Here is a 14,869-nt window from a genome sequence, read left to right on the forward strand (position 1 = left end):
ACAGCATTTGGAGTTGATATAAAGTAAAAAATCTGTATTTGGTTGAAAGATGTATTACAATATTTTTAAAAACTGTTTCTGATTAAGTTTTATAGAGTTTAGGGTTTGGCATATGTGTTCATCAAGTTAACTATTAACACATAATAATTTAATAATGATTGACTTCCTTTTTTATATTTTAAGAAATATATGAATGTTTTGGTGAAAGATGTAGGGCAAGAATCTCTTCTTTCTGTGCAGGCAGAGTGCTGTTACATGTTCAGGTTGTTCCAGTTGACCAAGGTAAAACCTGTTTGTTCAGTACCTCCTTTTCCCTACTGAAGAATTATGTTGTTTTTCAATGAATTTATTACAAATATTTATTTTATGCTTGTTAACTTCCTATTTTTCTAGTACTGCTTTTTGTTTGGCCTGTAGGTTCTTTGCCAGATGTTATGGTGGATGAGTAGAGATATTTATTGAATTTTGAGCTTTTCTAAGTTTCCTGTGAATGCTCTTCATTAATCATCTGCATAACAGTTTTATCCTTTGAGTTGTGAGCAACTCACTGAAGAAATAACTAGGAATGTAGATAGAGTAAGAAAACATTGTATTTAAAAACCAGTGATTTTTTAGAACTTCTAAGATGGCCAAGATGGAGGTGTAGGTAGATATGCTTTGCTTCCTTGTACAACCAAAAGAATAATAACAAATTTGAAAACAAAACAAAACAAAAAACACAACCAGAACTGTCAGAATATCTTAACTGTATGGAAGTCCAACAACCAAGGAGTTAAAAAAAAAAACATTCATGCAGACTGGTAGGAGGGGCAGAGATGGGCAGCCAGGGCGGAGAGGACATGTAGCAAGGCAGAGGACCAGGACGGGCTAGGTCACTGCTGGCTGACTGGGTGGTCCCACATTTTTGTAGGGATAAGCCACACTTGTGTAGGAACAACTGGGGAGTGAAACAGAATCATAACCCAGGGTTCCAGCACCAGGAAATAAAGCCTCAAAGCCTCTGGCTGTAAAAATCTGTGGGGGTTGTTGTGGTGAGAGAAACTCCCAGCCTCACTGGAGAGTCAGTTGGAGAGACCCATAGGGCCCTAGAATGTATACAAGCCCACCCACCTTGGAATCAGCACCAGAAGGGTCCAATTCACTTGTGGGTGGCAGGGAAAGTGACTGAAAGCAGAGCAAGAGCCAAGGAATCAGCATTGTTCCCTCTCTGACCCTCCCCCACATACAGTGCCACATAGCAGAGTCTTGGGTTGTCTCGTCCTGGCAAATACCTAAGTCTCCACCCCTTACAACATAATAGGTGCACCAAGACAAAAAAATATGGGCCAAATGAAAGAACAGATCAAGACTCCAGAAAAAGAACTAAGCCAGGAGGAGACAGCCAACCTACCAGATACAGAGTTCAAAACACTGGTAATTAGGGTGCTCACAGAAATGGTTGACTAGGGATGCAAAATAGAGGAGAAAGGGAAGGCTATGCAAAGTGAAATAAAGAAAAATATACAGGGAACCAACAGAGAAGGGAAGGAAACTGGGACTCAAATCAACAATTTGGAACAGAAGGAATAAATGTACATTCAACTGGAACAGAAAGAAGAAACAGGAGTTCAAAAAAATGAGGAGAGACTTAGGAACCTCTGGGACAACTTTAAACATTCCAGCATCCCAATCACAGGTATGCCAGAAGGAGAAGAGGAAGAGCAAGAAATTGAAAACTTTTTTGAACAAATAATGAAGAACTTCCCCAGTCTGGTGAAGGAAACAGACTTCTAGGAAGTCCAGGAAGCTCAGAGAGTCTCAAAGAAGTTGGACCCAGGGGGGAACACACCAAGACACACAATAATTAAATTGTCCAAGGCTAAAGATAAGGAGAGAATCTTAAAAGCAGCAAGAGAAATGAAGAGAGTTGCCTACAGAGGAGTTCCCATTAGATTATCAGCTGATTTCTCAAAAGAAACATTATAGACAAGAATGGGATGGAAAGAAGTATTCCAAGTAATAAAAGACAGTAATCCAAGATTACTGTGTCCAGCAAAGCTTTCATTTAGAATGGAAGGGCAGATGAAGTGCTTTCCAGATAAGGTCAAATTAAAGAAGTTCATCATCACCAAGCCCTTATAATATGAAATATTAAAGAGACTTATCTAAGAAAAAGAAGATCAAAACTATGAACAGTAAAATGACAACAAACTACAGCTATCAACAACTAAAACTAAAAAATAAAAATAAATTAAGCAAACAACTAGAATAGGAGCAAAAATCACAGAAATGGAGATCATATAGAGGGTTATCAGCAGGGAGTGGGAGAAGTGAGAATGGGGGGAAATGTATGGGGAATAAGAAGCAAAATTGGTAGGTACAAAATAGGCAAGGGGAGATTAAGAATAGTATAGGAAGTGGAGAAGCCAAAGAACTTCTATGTAGGACCCATGGACATGAACTAAGGTGCAAGGGGGAATGCTAGCAGGAGGGGGTATGCAGGGTGGAGGGGGATAAAGAGAGGGAAAATTCGGACAACTGTAATAGCATAATCAATAAAACATACTTAAAAATAAAAAAACAGCATTTTTAAATGTATGCATGTGTTCTATTGAATCATGCCATGTATAATTGGAGTCCCAAAATATTATAGTATAATTTCAAGAGAGTTGCTCTATAGTAATTTCTTTCATAATTTGGATACATGCAATTATCTGCCTAATCTTTTGTTCCTGTAATAATAGCAAAGTTCTGTAAATTCCATGTTTTTCACAAAGATTCTTTTGACAAAATTGACTCTTTAAAAGAAGATACCTTCAATAAGTCAACAATTAAAATCCCCGTGAGGTCAAGAGAATGGATCCTGCATCCCATGGCACATCCGCACCATTTTGAGGACCTCCTTATTTTCTGGTACCACAAAATATTCCAGATCTATCTTGCTCTTTTTTTAGAAGATCTCAGTCCTGAAATCAGCCATTTATCTATGGAGTTCTGAATTATTTTACTAGGGAATAGTTTAATGTATTACTAATAAAAAGGAGAACTCATATTCCGCTACTCTAAGTCAGTACTAAAATATTAGTTTAGGAAACAGTGTGAGTAGTAAGAGTCAGTAAAAAGGTGAGAAGAGACACGTGGAAGCTTGGGTGCTTATCAAGAGATTGGCTTTACAATAAAAATCGTTGCTGGCTTTCAGTGTTGCCAGCTGAAACACGCCTAGGTATTTCACATACTATCAAACTGATGCTGGACTCAGAGGTGATGGTGGGGGCAGGGGGCGTTAAGCTGCCGTGCGGAGATCTTGTGGTGCTGCCCAGAATGGCTCAGACATGGGTCAGAGGCAGGACCATGAATCTAACATTTGAATCACACAGAAATCTGGGCACAGAGCGTGGCGATGAGGAAATCAACTCTGAGAGTCAATGAATGAGCCACCTGAGGCTCCGGATGACTTGCTAGTTAGGGAATAGCTCACAAAAAGGCCTGGGTGAGCTCCGGCTAAAGTTCAACAGCATCAGTGAGAGAACCCAAAAGAGAACTTCGGTCTCTACTGCACTGAGAAATGGGACTGAGACACTCACAGGCATTTTCCATGGGATTTCTGTGAAGAGGGGAAATTCTGTCGGAATTTTAAAGAAATCACTATTATATGGGCCACTTCACTTGATAAACTCAGTTTTCAGAATGACTCTCCTAGGCTGGTATAAATAAATACAATGAGACAGCACACCGGAAAGAGAGAAAGACTGAGAGAGGGAGAGAGAGAGCAGAGTCTTGATATTCTCTCCAATTTTAATATAGCTCCAATTATAATTGAATATACATATAATTATATATTATGTATATACTGTATCTTCATTTTAAACCTAATCTTTGTGTCTTATTTTCGGTAGCGCAAAGTCAGGATGTTGTCAAGGATATGCTAGATTTCTTCCAACGTTAGTATGGGTAAGTGACGCATGGTGTTTATTTCAGGAGCAGAAGGCTCTCACTCCTGAGGTCTTGCTGAAACTCAGTCTCGGTGTTACGGGAACCCTTCACGAGCTCTGTGAACTTGCTCGGGAGAAAGGAGAAGCTCCACTCTGTCACTTTGCATAACCTCAGTAAACCCAGCCGTAAAAAGCCACTTCTAACCTAGTTTCTCTTCCCTCACACCTCTCAAAAAAGAGCCCTAAGATTCTGCCTCTGAAAAGTCACTTTTATATGGCAAAGTGGCGGCAGAGCGAAAAAGGTCCTGAGTTGAGGCTTCATTTTATACCATTCCGTTTTAACACCTTATTGTGTATGTGCGAAATGCCAAAATGTAAAGAACAAATTTAAGAAATATGAGGAGAGCCCTTTGTTTCTAAGCAGGTATTGTAGGCGTTGGACAATGACAGGCCCATTTGCATCAGAGCTGAAATAAGAACAGAGAAGTCGTGCGATGGGAAACCTGTCAATCACATAAACAGCAAATGGCCTGCTAATCATTTATTTATTATTTATCATACAAACAAGAGTATCCTGTCTAGACTGCAGAAGCACTTAAATACAAAGGTGTCGGTATTTACAAATAGAGAACTTTATTAAATAATAATAAACGTTCATTATGAATTAAAATGAATGGAATACCAGGATAAATACAATTTAGTGTTTATCAACATAGCCTATTCTCAAAAACTGTTATAGACATGGTTTAGGTTAGCAGCTAAATCTGATTTTGGGAATTGGGTAAAAAAATACTTGTTTAAAATTTTCAAATTAGAAAAACATTATTACTCAGAAAGGGTCCCTGATTGAACAGAATTTAAAATTTACATAACCAGTGGTTTTGATATTTCCAAATATTTTTATTTTATCAATTTCATTTCCAATAAAAAGAGCTAAAGGAAACGGTTTACCTTGACCAAATTTACCAACCATGACTTCTATAGCCTTAATCAAGAAAGAACTCTGTTAAAAACAATTACGATCATTATTTTGTTAGTTGAATCACAAAAATGCATTGTAGAATTTAATATATATTTAGATCAAGTCAGGAAATAGCCCCCAAGTCTTTCAAAGTTTTTTTTTTTTTTCATTACAATACTGAGTTTCCCCTTTTGCTGAGTTGCTCAGTTAAAGGGGTATTTCATTAGGAGAGTGTCGCCAACAACTCACCGTGAAACAGGGCAGGGAGTGGTGAGCCAGGCCTGACAGGGGCAGGGCCCCCTCTGCCCCCTGGGAAGGCTGACCCACCTACTAAAACTTATAGCCTGGATTTTGGCTGATGGGCATTTGCTCCGAGAAGAGGAATTGAGTACATTCTCAGTGCCAGCAACCGTGGAGACCCCTGGTGGTCATTACCTCCATCAAGGGAGCTCTAGGTGCAGGTGTCAGAGGGCTGAGCTAAGAAAGGAGATCCATGGTGCAACATCAGCGTCTCCATTCACGTGCAGGACAGGGTGTCAGGGGGAAGCAAAGCCGTAGCTGGTGGACTGGATTTTGGGATTCCAATATCTGACAGGGGAAAGCCAGCATAAAACAAGCTCCTAGTTTTCTGCGGGGGGGAACCAGACAGGTTATTTTACAAAGATCTTGAACTGGACTAAAAGAGAAGCCCAAGTTTAGAATCAGAGGCACAATAATGAACAAGGGTGTGTTTGGGGACAAGACCACCTTTTAAGAACATGGCACTGAAGGGAGATTGTGACTTGGGCCTGTGTGCAGAAGTTGAAGTTCAACAGGGGATATTTTATCCTAGATCAAATAAAAAGCAAAGAGGTCTTGGGCTCAGAAAGGCAGTTATTGGAAGAGAACACCATGTTAAGCCTGGAGGAATGCAGGACTGATCTGCTGCCTCAGCCGGAGTCTTTAGTAAGGGATCATCAACTTCGTGAAGTTAGAACTTGAGGCAAAGCCTTCTGCCTGCTGGACTAGAACAGCTTAAATATTGCCTGACCCAGGGCTGGAGCTCCGCTGGTGAATGGGAAACCAGGAGGCCTGGCTCCGGGGAACTGTTGGGCACTACAGCAGCTCAGACCAGAGACGAGACAAGTAAGTGTAATGTGGTATCCTGAATGGGATCCTGGGACACACAAAGATCACTGGGTTAAATCAAAGGATAGCTGAACCAAGTATGGACATTAGTTAATTAGAAGTTACCTACTGTACGTTGTTTGTTACAGATGTATCATAAGGTAAGATGGTAATGACAGGAGAAACTGGGCCAGGATAGGCAGCAGTCCTCCGTACTACCTTTGGAACATTTTTTGTAAACATACAACTATTCCAAAAAGTTCAGTTTTAAAAAACCAGACTCCTTATCATATATTCTTTCTCTTGTAAACACTTTTCTCTGTCAATGAGAGAACAGCAGTTGTAATTTATTTGATCTGGGCGCTTGTGTTATTACACGACTCCAACTGTCTTCAGGGTGATATGAGATTAATGTATACACAGGGTGGGCCAAAAGTAGGTTTACCGTTGTTTGTGCAGAAACTGTAAAACACTGCTTCACGTTCTCACAACTGTGATCTACTCTTGTTCTACTCTCTATTTTGTACATATCATATACAAAAATTGGCTCATTTTCTTATCTACGACTCTCTTTATATCGTTTCAAGAGCAAAGAACAACATATTCTATGACTTCAAATATACTAATAATACTTGTATTCATTTGAAAAAAGTGCATTGCAAAAACAGAAAAATTTTACTTTTGTCAATAAAAATTAGCTTTGAGGTTAATACTTGAAGTCATTCCAAATGTAATTTACCCCTTAATTCCTTCTTTTCGTCATCTCTTTCTGTTCTTTTTCACTCTACTTCTCCCTCCTTCTCTTGCTTCTTCTCCTCATTCCCATTTCTTTTGCTTTTCATTTTAATAGATTGGAAGTCCTTACTTAAATAGGTTTTTTATGGATTTCTTCCCACTCTAACATTATTTATCAACTCTATAAATAGTAAGTTGGATATCTATATCCTATAGTATTTTGTAGAAAATCTACAATGATACCTGATAACTATAAACACCTAGACCAAGCCCATCTTTTTTATTTTAAAGATTTTATTTATTTATTTTTAGAGAGGGAAGGGAGGGAGAAAGAGAGAGAGAGAGAAACATCAATGTGCGGTTGCTGGGGGTCATGGCCTGCAACCCAGGCACGTACCCTGACTGGGAATCAAACCTGTGACACTTTGGTTCGCAGCCCGCTCTCAATCCACTGAGCTACGCCAGCCAGGGCTACCAAGCCCATCTTTTGATAAAGAAATGGAGGTTCAGAGTTTGGGAAGGCTGTCACGATAAGCTATACAATTCCATGTATTAATAAATAGCAGAACTGGGCCTAAACCCAGGCATTTACCTACCCGTCAAATGCACAGTGTTGCCTTCACTCTATAAAAATTACTTTATTTGCAGAGTTACTCTTGAAGTTTCCCTTCATTTAATGAGAAACACAATTTTGTGCCAATAACTATTTGCCTGAACTTTATCATCTATCGCTCCAGGAGGATGCTGTGAATCCTTTTACAGCTCGACTTTATTGTCTCACTAAAAGGCAATGCTGAGAAAAATGCACGATTCACTTATTTAGATGAAACCCTAGCCAGTTAATAATTTATAAAATAATTTTACTACCATATGGATTTTTCTCCCATCTTATCCCATTGTATAAGTACATATATGTGATAAAATTTTAATACCGTAAACAGTGGTGTTGTTTTTTAAACTTCTCTCCAAAGAGTTATTATAAAGCTGTGAAGGAAATGAAATCTGTTAGCCTTGAAGGTGATGCCATAAAGACACACAATTACTTGTAGGAAGAGATGTGTTCATTTGCATACTCTGGGCTGTTTTTATTTTGTGGCTGCAGTCTATTTGCTGCAATGTTCTCTGAGGGAATTTCTGCTTCTATCACAAGTGGTCTCAGTTCCAAAGACCTACTAGATTTGATTTCTAATATTCTTTTCGTTCCCTGCAAGTCAATGCCCTGCTACAGTAAAGATGTTTCTATGTCCTCAGAGCATCTCTTTAGCCCAAAATAACAGCTGCCTCAGGTGGTTTGTACCTGATAGTTGCTGTTGTCACAATGTGTGGCCTTCAACCACAGTTCGTGGAGCAATAGAAGAGTTTTCAGAGGTGACTGGAAGCAGGGCTCAGTAGGTCAGACTGTTGTTTTGGCAGGCGCCGGTTCCTTGTTATGTTGGTGGAGGGACCCTGCCTGGTGGTTGAGTTTGGTTTGGCACTTGGTGACTCTGGCATCACACATTGGTATCCTGATCCTAGGCAAAGGCTTTTGACCTGTCCATCAGTCAGAGCAACATATAATCTCAGAGAAACCAGTGGAGAAGGGAAGGTAAAAATCTGTGACACCCATTCATTTCCAGAGGATTAAGAAAAGCCTAAGCAATTTTCTTTTAAAATTCATTCTCCTCAGATATTTAAAGTCAGGGCTAGTACAAGTTTAATCCTGAGGTCCCATTTGGACCATGTATGTTTCTAGTTTTTGGGGGTTTTTTTTTTGTTTTCTATTTTTATAACAATATAAGCATCACTGGAAAAAAATCATTTAAAAGGAAGAAGTAGTGAAAATCTCCAGCTCACCCCTCAGAGAAAACCACTGTTCACATTTGGTGTACATATTTCCAGCTTTTTTACTGCATTTATGCAAACATGTATCAAAATGTACTATCAAAAATACATGGTGTGGTCTCTATGTGGATATGAAAGTATGTGATTTGCACTTGCTTTCTTACTTAATATACATTGGGCATCTTTCTCTACCAATACACACAGTGTCATTCCATTCTTTTTAATAGCTACATAGGACTCCACTCATTATATGGAGGAATCATAATTCATTTAACCAGTTCCTCAGCCATGGACATTTACAGTACTTTTATGTTTTTGCTAAAGGTAACATCATCATACATAAATTTCCAGAAATTGCTAGGGTAAAATATTATTCCAATTTATACTTCTACCAAGAATATCTATTTATTTACCTATTGTCATACCTAATATTGTAAAATTTTAATCTTTTTTATTCTTTGCAGTCTAAATGAAATTTACTTTTATATACTAATAAGTGAGCTTAGGTATTCTTTAAGGAATATGTTCAATGAGGGCCCTGGCTGGCGTAGCGCAGTGGATTGCGCATGGGCTGCTAACCAAAGCATCGCAGGTTCGATTCCCAGTCAGGGCACATGCCTGGGTTGCAGGCCACGGCCCCCAGCAACCGCACATTGATGTTCTCTCTCTCTTTCTCCCTCCCTTCCCTCTCTAAAAATAAATAAATAAAATCTTTGCCCTGGCTGGCATAGCTCAGTGGATTGAGCACAGGCTGTGAACCAAAGCGTCGCAGGTTCGATTGCCAGCCAGGGTACATGCCTGGGTTGCAGGACACGGCCCCCCAGCAACCACACATTGATGTTTCTCTCTCTCTCTCTCTCTCTCTCTCTCTCTTTCTCCCCTTCCTCTCTAAAAATAAATAAATAAAATCTTAAAAAAAAAAGGAATATGTTCAATGATTATCTGTAGTCCTTTCATGAATTTTATGATCATCTTTTTATCATATTTTCTGGAGCAGTGTTTTTATTTTTTTGTGGATTTGTAAAAGAGAAAATGTTATTAGGTTGTTCCCCTCTTTGTTATAGGAGTTATTTAGAAAAATGTTTTTATTTGCAGATGATATTAAATGTTAACTCTTTTTGATGTTAATGTCACATTTATTGCATTGACTCAAACATATTTCCTGTACACATTATTAATTTTCAAGTAATAAACTTTTTAATTATACAAATAGCATATGAGTGCATTATGGTTGTGAAAAAGTCATATAATGTAGGTAAAGCAATTTCCTCTAGCCCATCTCTCATGGCAACCCTAGTTATTGGTTTGTTGTTTATTCTTTAATCTGCTTATTTATTTGCACACCATCACTAGTGACTGGTTCCATACGTACTTATACTGTGGGAGCTGGTCTTCCATAGGAATTCTGTTTTCTAAAGATCCATGACATCCTTTGGGAACTTCTCACTGAGGACCTGTATAGATATCTCAGGGCCTAGGGATTTTAAGCTCTTGATAGATTAGAATCAAGATTCCTAGAACTGGATTTGCATAAAGTGGAGAGCAAAATCACTGATACATCTGTGAATAGGGACTTGAAATTCTTCACCCTGCAACTGGAGCTTGAGAACTAAAGCAAGCTATTTGTCTTAGGTCAAGGACTAAATATATTCACATGAGTTCAGATGTCCAGAGTCATAAAACCAAGTATGAATTCCTTTGAACTGCTGAATATCATACATCAGGGCAAAAGCAACATGAAGCTGTTCAATAATAAGGCCTCAGAGCATTTAATGAACTCTTCAAAATATGATGTATCTAATTACCATGAAGAAAAACTATGGGCTCATTAAGCAGAAATAAATAATTTCTGAGGAAGTAAAAGTATTAGACTTATTAGAAAGGGATATGAATAATAAAATGTTTAAATCATTAAAAAAATGAAGTATTTGGTTCACAAAAGGAAATCAATGACTGGGAATCAAAAACAAGTGAATATAAAAAAGAACCTAATTGAAATCCTAAAAGCAAAAAATGCATGGTTGTTGAAATAAGAAAAACTCAATATAGGAGTTCATAATAGATTATATACATAATAAAAATAAACCAATGAATTGGAAGACAGGTTTGAGGAGATAATCATGAATTGAACACAGAGGGATAATGAGAAGATATGACAGAATTTAGGAGACCTGGAGGAGTGATGGAAGAGTTTTCTTACAGGAGTTTTTAAGGAGAATAAACGAGAGAAAATATGCAACAGGTTATGTACACAGTACCTGGAAATTTTCTAGAACTGAATAAATATTGAAAATGCACAAGTATGTTAAATAATCCACATTCTAGATATGTTATATCATGAATAACATTAATTATGTTTAAAAATATCTGCAAGCTACCAAGGAGAATATATAGATCAGGGGCATCAAACTCATTTTCACCAGGGGCCACATCAGCCTCACAGTTGCCTTCAAAAGGCCAAATGTAATTTTAGGACTGTATAAATGCAATTACTACTTAACAGTTAAGTGACAGCTTGGTGCTGCCACTGGGTAGAAACAAAGTGCCAGGCCGGATAAAACAAGGTGGAGCACTGGATTGGGCCCTCGGGCCTTGTGTTTGCTGCCTGTGATATAGATTGTCCCAAAAGAAATGACAAGTACACTGACAACAGAATTCTCCCTGGCATCAGTCAATTTTAGAAGACAATGGTAAAGTATATTTAAAGTACCCTTAGAGATAGAAAGACTTTCTCAGTGAAGCAAATATTGAGGGATTTTCTTCTCAAAGCCAGTAGATCAGCTTTGCAAGAAAAGCTCAAAGAAGTTCTTCAGAGAGAAGGAAAATAACATGTCAGAAACTAGAATCTACGGGGGGAAAAAGACAAGCATAACAATCCCTAACATATTTGCACTTAACAATAGAGCATCAAAATATAGGAGCCACAAACTTCCATAATAGGAAACAAAAATAGACAAATTCACTATTACACTGGGACATTCAACACTCCTCCATCATTAATTGACAGACCTAGCATGCAGGAGATCAGTAATAACATAATTAAACTGAAGTGCACTATCGATCAACTGGACCTAATTGATATTTATAGACTACTGCATCTGACAATGATGGAGAGTGTACATATGGAAACTTCACCAAGATAGAATACATCCTGGGTCATCAAAATCCCTTAACAAATGTAAAAGAATAGAAACCATAGAAACTATGTTCTCAGGCAACAAAGAAATTAAATTAGACATTAACAAGAGATGGCTGAGAAAATCCTAAAATATTTGGTGATTAAACAACACACTTCAAAATGACAAATTGGTCAAAGAAGTTTTAAGAGAAATTTCAAAATATTTTGACCTACATAAAGGTGAAAATGCAGCTTATCAAAATTTGTAAGATGCAGTGAAAACAGTGATTAGAGGGAAATTTTAGCATGAAATGTATATATTAAGAGAGAAGGGAAATATAAATTCAGTAATCTAAGTTTCCACCTAACAAAACTAGAAAAAAGAAGAGCCAATTAAATACTAAGTGAGTAAAAAAAAAATTGGAGTAGAAATTAATGAAATTGAAAAGAGGAAAAAATAGAGAAAATCAATGAAATCAAAACCTAGTTCTTTAAGAAGAACAATCAAATTGGTAACCCTCTAGCCAGGTTAATAAAGAAAAAAAAGAAAAGACAGAGGTTACTAATATCAGAAATGAAAGACAGGCTATTGCTGCTGGTCCAACAAACATTAAAGAATAATAAAGGAATATTATGAACAACTTTATGCTCATACATCTGATAACCAAGGTGAAATGAACTAATTTCTTAAAGACACAGCTTGCCAAAGACAAGAAGAGACGGATAATTTGAATAAGCCTATATCTATTAAAGAAATTCAATCAATAGTTAATATCCCTCCAAAACAGAAAGCACCTGGACAGGTCAGCTAGGTTCACTGGTGAATTCTATGAAATATTTAAGGAAGAAATGACATCAATTCTCTGCAATCTCTCATAAATAATAGAAGCAAAGGAACTACTTCTTAATTCATTCTATGAGGCCAGCATTAACCTAATTTCAAAATCAGACTAAGAAATTTTAAGAAAAATGACAGACTACTATCTCTCATAAATACAGATGCAAAAATCTTCAAAAATGTTAGCAAATGAAACACAACAATACATAAAAAAAATTATACAATGTGACCAAGTGAGATTTGTTCTAGGTGTGCAACTTTTGTTCAACATCAAACAATCAATTAATGTAATCCATCACATCAACCTGCTAAAGAGTAGAAATCATGTGATTATATCACTAGAGGCAGGAAAAGCACCTGACAAAATCCAATATCCATTCATGAATAATACTCTTAGCAAAACAAGAATATAGGAAAACTTCCTCAACTTAATAAAGAACATCTTTTACAAATCTACCACTAACATCACACTTAATGGTGAGAAACTAGATTCTTTCTCTCCATGACTGAGAACAAGATGAGACTGTTCCCTCTCCATTCCTATTCAATATTGTACTGAAAGTCTTAGACAATGCAATAAGACAAGAAAAGGAAATAATAGGTAGGCATACAGATCAGGAAGGAACAAATTAAGCTGTCTTTGTTCACAGATGACATGCTTGTGTATGTAGAAAATCTGCCCCAAAACAACCAAAAAATTCCTGGAAGTAAAAAATGATTATAACAATTTTGCAGGAGAGCAGATTAATACACAAAGGTCCACTGTTTTTCTGTATAAATGCCACTTGCTCATGGGACTGCAAAATGGTTCAACCACTTTGGAATACAGCTCATCAGTTTCTTACAGCACTGAACATAGTCTTAGCATATAATCCAGCAATTGTGCTCACTGGTATTTACCCAAATGAGTTGAAAACTTGTGTCCACAAAAATCTGCACACATGTTTATATTAACTTTATTCATACCTACCAAAACTTTGAAGTAACCAAGATGTTCTTGGATAAATAAACTGCGCACATCCACACAATGGAATATTATTTATAAATAGAAAGAAGTAAGATGTCAGGTCACAGAAAGACACAGAGGAAACTTAAATGCATATTTACTAAGTGAAAGAAGCCAGTCTGGAAAGGCCACATACTATATGATTACAACTATATGAAACTCCACAAAAGGCAAAGCTACAAGACAGTAAAAAAATTAGTGGTTTTCAGTAGCTGAGAGAAAGGAAGTGAGGAATGAGTAGGTGGAACCTGGGGCATTTTTAAGGCTATAGTGAAACTATTCTTTACAATACTGTAAGGAAGGATACAAGACAACATACACCTGTCAAAACCCATGGAACTATGCCACACAAAAAGAGTGAATAATGGTCGATTGTAACAAATGTGCCATGCTAATGCAAGGTATTAATAATAAAGGAAACTCAGTGTGGCAGAAGAGAGGATATATATAGGAAGTCTCTGTGCTTTCTGCTCATGTTTTCTGTAAACCTAAAATGGCTCTACAAAATAAAATTACTAATTTAAACAGAATAAAAGGAAAAGAAAAATGAGCTTAAGGAAAGTTTTTAATACAGCTCTTCTACTACTAACAGTGTGACATCAGGCAAGTTCTGTAGCTCTTCATCTGAGCCCCAGTTCTGTCACATGTGAAAGGAAGGGCTTGCACTAGGTGATCTCTCAGTTATCCTCCAGAGAGGGGAGTCTATCATTCTGTGATGGTCAGTATGAAGATGTCTGGCCTTCAATATACATTAAAGCAGGAGGAAGGGGTACTATTTTGAAAGAAAATAGTTCACCAATTTAAGCAAAACTTGAACATCATTAGGCAGTTCTGAAAAATAAATAAAACTGAATATAATTATTGAATGAATCTGATGGTCACATGTAGTTTTTGTGAAAGGAATAATGAAGAAATTAGAACATAAATAGGCATTGATGAAGCATTCATTTAAAGAAGCTAGAACTCAAGTTTTTAAAAGATAATTTCAGATGACTCAGGCACCATGAGATTAAAGGACATGGTCAAATGATAACAAAAAAAATAGTCAATAATGCAAATTTCATGAAAATTATTATGAAATGATTTGTGACTCTTGGGATTCTTATCTAAAATTTTCTTGTCCTTATGAATTCGACAATAATGCCTATAAAGATGCTAAAATGCAGATGTTGTTTCTGCCTGACATGGTATATTTTGGTCAGATATTAGCATGGGTGGAGTTAGAAGCTGTGAGTGGAGGTCAGAATTGTAACATGTGAGAAAACACAACCGAAAACACCCCGCTCATCAGTCACAGAAGAAGATGCAGACCCTACAGTGTGATACACACTGACTGGCAGCATCAGACGGCATGACGTAATGACTGAAAACC

Source organism: Phyllostomus hastatus, unplaced genomic scaffold, assembly GCF_019186645.2.
Source record: "Phyllostomus hastatus isolate PE091 unplaced genomic scaffold, TTU_PhHast_1.1 phas_contig_40, whole genome shotgun sequence".
Lineage (NCBI taxonomy): Eukaryota > Metazoa > Chordata > Mammalia > Chiroptera > Phyllostomidae > Phyllostomus > Phyllostomus hastatus.